Raw genomic sequence first — 5876 nt, 5'->3', positions numbered from 1 at the left:
TTAAAATTATATTTAAGATACTTCATATACTCCTATAGCTTATATTTTGCTCTTTTGAGCACTGAGATGTTCTTTGGTATTCTGTGTGTACTGGGGTAATTGGGCCTCAGCATCTTTCTGCTGTTCTCCATTCTGTGCTCCCAGTGGAGGAAGGCGATAGTTGGGTTTCATCTCAGTCATCAGCAGAAGTTCTCTCATGGGGCAGCATCTCCCGTCTCTATGGTGCTTCCCTTTCATGTCACTGATCAAGGATCATGGATAGGACAGAGGCCCCTTTACTTAGTGAGTGAGGCTTTAACAGAATAAATAAGGCCTTGGGATCTATAGTAGAATCTGAATAGTCATGACCTTCTGTCGATAAGGACCACACCCGATATGGTGGAGACCCTTCAGGAAGCTCTGGTGTGGGTGCTGATGGCATTTACTGTAAACACACTCAGCATACAGTGGACACCAGAAATAAGACAGTGAGTGAAAGCAGTTAATTTCACGTGCAGTATAATCAATAAAAAGTTATGAATATATAATGGGTAGTTTTTTTTTTTTAAGAAACAATAAAGAAACTAAGGAAGCTATAATGGTAAAAACAAAACAATAGCTAGTGGACTGCACAATATTCTAATATTTCCAGAAATAGTTAAGGAATGGCACTCACAACATCACACCACACTTTACACATGTGTTTATCCACATTTATTTAATTACCAAGAATGCCTGGGAATTTGAGGGCAATATCTTTTTGGGCACATTATTGTGGGATCTCAGAGTGTTTGTGTTTCCATATGGAGTTGTTCAAACGAGAAAACTCATAAGATTTACATATCATAAATAACACTATCATTTACTGTAGATGTAAAGACATAAAGAATTTCAAGAAGATTTAAAATTGGGAAGTGAAATGCCCAAGTGTGTGGCTGGGGTCTAGCCTCAGCTCCTCTCTGCTGACTGCATCAACCCCTGTGTGCCCATCTGTGACATCCAATGTTTGAAAAGTTCACACCAAAATATTTCATGGCAAAATGCAGCTCCAACTGGATATCAAACATTTAACTCATTATCAGACATTCATGCTCTGAGGGTGTTAATCAGGTTGAACTTGCCTTCAGCCCAGGCGAGTCCCATGTGTGCACAATGTCAGATTGGAGGCAGCCAGAAATAGTTAAAAGATGGCAAAAATTCAATATATAAACTTCTAGGTTGACAACTTGTTACTGATCTTTTAAATCATTGGCATTTTTATTTATCAACTGGTAAATAACTTTCTTAATATTAATTCTTGATACTGTCATAGCTTACTGGTCAATAAAAGTTATGGACTATAATAAGAACAGGTTATGGGATACAGTGAAAATTCAAAACATGTATTGAATGAAGAAGCTGAATCAGACTATGATAAATTTATACTAAGTCTATTCATAGTAAGACTATTTGTTTTGTCACCTTTGTATAACAGAATTCAAAATTTTAAATTAATAAAACATTAACTGTCTCTAGGTTGTATGGCTTTAAACATTTAAGCACAATTAAATTTGTTGTGGATGTATAATACACACTAAGAGCACTAATGATTCGACTGTAAAACCAAATTAAATCAATAAGCCACTTCAGTGTAGCTAGAAGTTTACAAAATCAACACACAAAATCAATTGCCTTCTTATACCCAAAAATTGAACTAGAAGAGAAGTGAAGAACACAATCCCACTTATAACCACGAGACTAAGTACCATGGAGTAGACACACCTAAGGAGGTGAAAATACAAGAAAAGAGTGAGGCATTGTTAAAAGAAAAATAGAAAAGACAAAGAAATGAAAAGATATTCCCTGATCTGGGCTTGGAAGAATCAACATTACCAAATGCCCATCTGACCCAAAGCAGTTTACAGATTCAATGCAATCCCAATAAGTACTTCAATGACATTCTCCACGGATATAAAACAAACATTACAGAAATGCATATACAACAACTAAAAATCTTGACAAAAATGAGGAAGCATGGTGGAGGCAGCACATTCCAGACTCTAGTCCGTACACTAAAGCTCTAATAGTTAAAGCAGCATGGCACTGGGACAAAAACAGACACACAGACCTCTGGAATACAGAGGGTAGTCTGAGGAACCAAGCCATGATGTCGACGGTGGGGAGACCGATGAAGGGGAGACCCAGCAAAATGTAACAGAGAAGATGACATCATGACTCCATTATGAGACACATATTGTAAGTTTTCACATTATACTCCTGGGACGCTCTTGGAGGCCCAGTGAGGCCCAGTGAGGCCCGTGGGGCCCTGCGCCTGGTGGACACTGTGACTGGAGCCCCACGGCGTGGAGGGGGCTGAGGTGCACTCAGACACACAGGGGTCCCCCCCTGCACCCCAACAGGAGGCCCCGCGGGCGAACACAGCACAGCCCCAGCGCGGGGTATCACGCAGAGGTTGTAGTTCTCCCTGGGTAAGCGTGGCCAGGCTGGCGTGGCCCCCCGAGGGCGACAGGGCACACGGGAGCTCCCCCTGCACCCCTGCCTCAAGCTACCCTTGGACATTTGCTGCCTCTCCCTGAGCAGCGTCACCGTAGCCGTCGGGAACCCGGGCTGGGAGGCGCCTCTGTGCTCTGTTGAGCAAGTTTCTTTGGGGCTGTGCTGGCGCCCTTTATTCATGCTGTGGTGCGGTCCAGACCTGGCTCAATGTATAGAAATATAAACCTGTGTCTAAGTGACCAAAATATCATTTTCATTAAGTATTTTTAGGCAATATGGCTGTTTAGCACACTAGATCTCTTGATGTAATAACATTTCTGGACTCTTAGGGACTTAGAGAATCTTGTCTCAAGAAAATGTAATATATTGAACCTAAATATAGTTTCTTTGCTGATTTTAAGAAAATAGCTAAAAATCATGAAATATTTTCATTAAATAAAAGAAGTATGATCCAGCAACAAAATGAAACTAACTGGTCAAATGGAGGAAGGTATTTGCAAATTATATATTTAATAAGACACAATTTCCAAAAATATTAACAACTCATACACCCCGTAGCAAAGCCTCAACAATCAGACTAAAAAACAGGCTGACAATCTGAACAGACATGGCCACAGGCCCTTGAGAAAGTGCTTGACATCACTCATCCCCAGGGAACACAGTCAAATCACGAGGCAACAACGCCATGTCATCTGGGAGTCAGGGGATGTGGGGAGAAGGGAGCGCCTGGGCACTGCTTGTGGGGGTATAGATCAGTGTCCTCATGTGGAAAGCTGTGGAAGTTTCTTTTAAAAATTAAGAACATAAATGTTATATGACCCAGTAATTCCACGCTACAGATATAAGCATATTGGACAATAAACAGACACAAACCGCCATGTCAGTACAACAGACAAATGAAATAAATAGCAGAAAAATCCACAAAAAAAAGAGAGATTTTCTGTAAAAGATAGGATAGGCAAGTCCTTAGTGAGACCAGGGGGAAAAAGACAGGAACTGAATAAAATAAAAAATAAAAGAGGGATTGCTACTGGTACCACACAGAGATAAAAAAGAGAATAATGGCTGATTGTGAACAATTACCTCTCGTGTAACGTGGCAGGAATGCCTGAGTCCCTGAAGCATGTTTTGTGCCAACATTGAATAATGGAAAAATGGATCAGACAAGCCAATTAAGAGACCATGTGATTGAAGCACTAGTTAGAAAATCCCCCAAGAGGAATGAAAACCAAGTGCAATTAAGAAAAACAGTTCTCGAAATGACAGAGGTGGCAGCAGAAAGCAGCCTTGGAGACACTGGGCTTTGCAAAGTGGTGGCAGGGGGCCGATTATCCACAACAGAGGTCTTCATTGAAAAGAGACTCTATCTTGAAGCCCTTGGTTGCATCTCAAGATCTTTTACAAAATTCAAATGAGCAACTTTATATTAAATTGGTATAATAATGGGTGGAGGTCCTTTCTGGAAAAAACGACTTCTTTCAAAACGAGTATTCAAGACCTTTCAAATCCTCTGCATCCCCTTCCCAAGTAAGCTCAGCTGCACACCGGCTCTGCCCATGACACAGACTCCCCTGCCAACGTCCCACCTCCAATGATGAACTGAGAGACTGGGGTTGCACAGGGAGTGTGTGAAGCTTCTGATTTGAAAGTAAAGGGAAAAGTAACTTGATATTAACTGACAGAAGAAACCCAGTGGAAACAATGTTTTGCAGTGAACAGAAGAAAAAGGCTTAGAAAAATGTATTCATATTCTTTGTCACTTTGCACTGGGGAATTTACCTTTTCCCTTTTGAGTTGTACGAGATCCTTATTCATTATATATTAATCATTTATCAAATATATGGCTTGGAACCTTTTCTCCCACTCCCTGGAAGCCTTCACATTCTGCTGATGCTACTCCCTTTGCCATGCAGAAACTTTGTACTTTCATGTAGCCTGGCGTGTTTATTTTCTTTCTTGTGGATTGTGCTTTTGGTAGCACTTTCCAAAGATCATTCCCAACACAAATGTAAAGAATGCTTTCCTATGTTTCGCTAGGATTGTTATAATTCTACCACTTATGTTTAGTGTTTAATTCATTTGAGCTGACTATTATGTACAGTTTGAGATTAGAGGCCAATTTTTTCTGTTGATTGTGGATGTTGCGTTGTACAACACCACACTGATGAAGACACGGGAGTCGTGGAGCAGGCTGCACAAGGTAGGATGATGCTGAGAGCAAGATCCTGGCTGTTTTATTGATAGAATAATCATAGAGCATCATCCACGTGCATTAGGAGGACAAGGAGAGAAGGATGGGTGAAGCGCAGGAATGTTATCTAGGGCTTGGGGGACATGAGTCTGCTGACCATGTTATCACCTTGATGACCAAGTTTTGTCATCGAAACTAGACCCTGGGACCCCTGGGCACAGTCCTAATCTTATCAACTGATCAGCTTCTGGGGCCCCTTGTCATACATCGGTCCTTACCCCCCCAGGTATTCCCAGTCATACCTCATGATGCATGAGTTGGGGGTAAGTTCATGCATCCGTCCTCAGCCCCCTGGGCATTCATGGTCATACCTCTTGATGCACACCCTTCCCAGAGAGATCAGGCTTTCTGCTCTTGATTGATAGGAAAGGCACCTTATAAAGTTTGGCTCATATGACTGTGACTAGGCAGTGCTGACATTTGTATAGGGCTTCGTCATTATTAGTATTAAGAAGAGCAGAGGGATGTCTTGTTCCGGGAGGTAACAGATGAGGAGTCACAAATGATGTTAAGTGACTGTGAAGGAAATGAAGAAAGAGCCAAAATAGCAGCTGCCAGTTCAGCACGTGGGTCGGAGGGGAAGGCGCGATGCAGGCGGTCAGCCACGGGGCCGCAGCCTGGGCGCCAGACCATGACTCGGCAGCCTGGGGCAGAGGCGCTGTCCAGGAGGGTCAAGATAGCCTGGGGATGGGAGAACTGACCACAACATTGAAGGAATGACAAGGGAGAAGCTGTGGGGATTGAACATGTTTATCGGGTGGGGTAGAAGAGAAGAATGATCCACCATAATCCTGGACAACAATCTGAAATTGCTGTGACTGAGCGAGGACCAATTCTGTGTCCTGCTCACAGAGGCCTGTGATAATAGAGCCGGGATCACAGCTGGATAAGACTGACAACGAAAATGCCCTTTTTGTAATAAGGAACATCTTTGAGAAATATAAGTAGATAAGTGATTTTTTGGCTGGGAGGGAAGGAAAAGCCATTCAATGATATGAAAAGGTGAAGTCATAGTTTTTCCACTTATTGAAGAGACTGTTATTTCCCCATGTGTATCTCACTGGAAGGCCAATAAGGCAAGGGAAAAAAATAAAATAAAAGGAATCCAACATCAGAAAAGAAGAATTAAAATTGTGTCTCTTTGGAGACAGAA

Source organism: Talpa europaea, assembly GCF_964194135.1.
Source record: "Talpa europaea genome assembly, chromosome: 8".
In the NCBI taxonomy this organism is placed as follows: Eukaryota; Metazoa; Chordata; class Mammalia; order Eulipotyphla; family Talpidae; genus Talpa; species Talpa europaea.
This window is presented reverse-complemented; position numbering follows the sequence as displayed.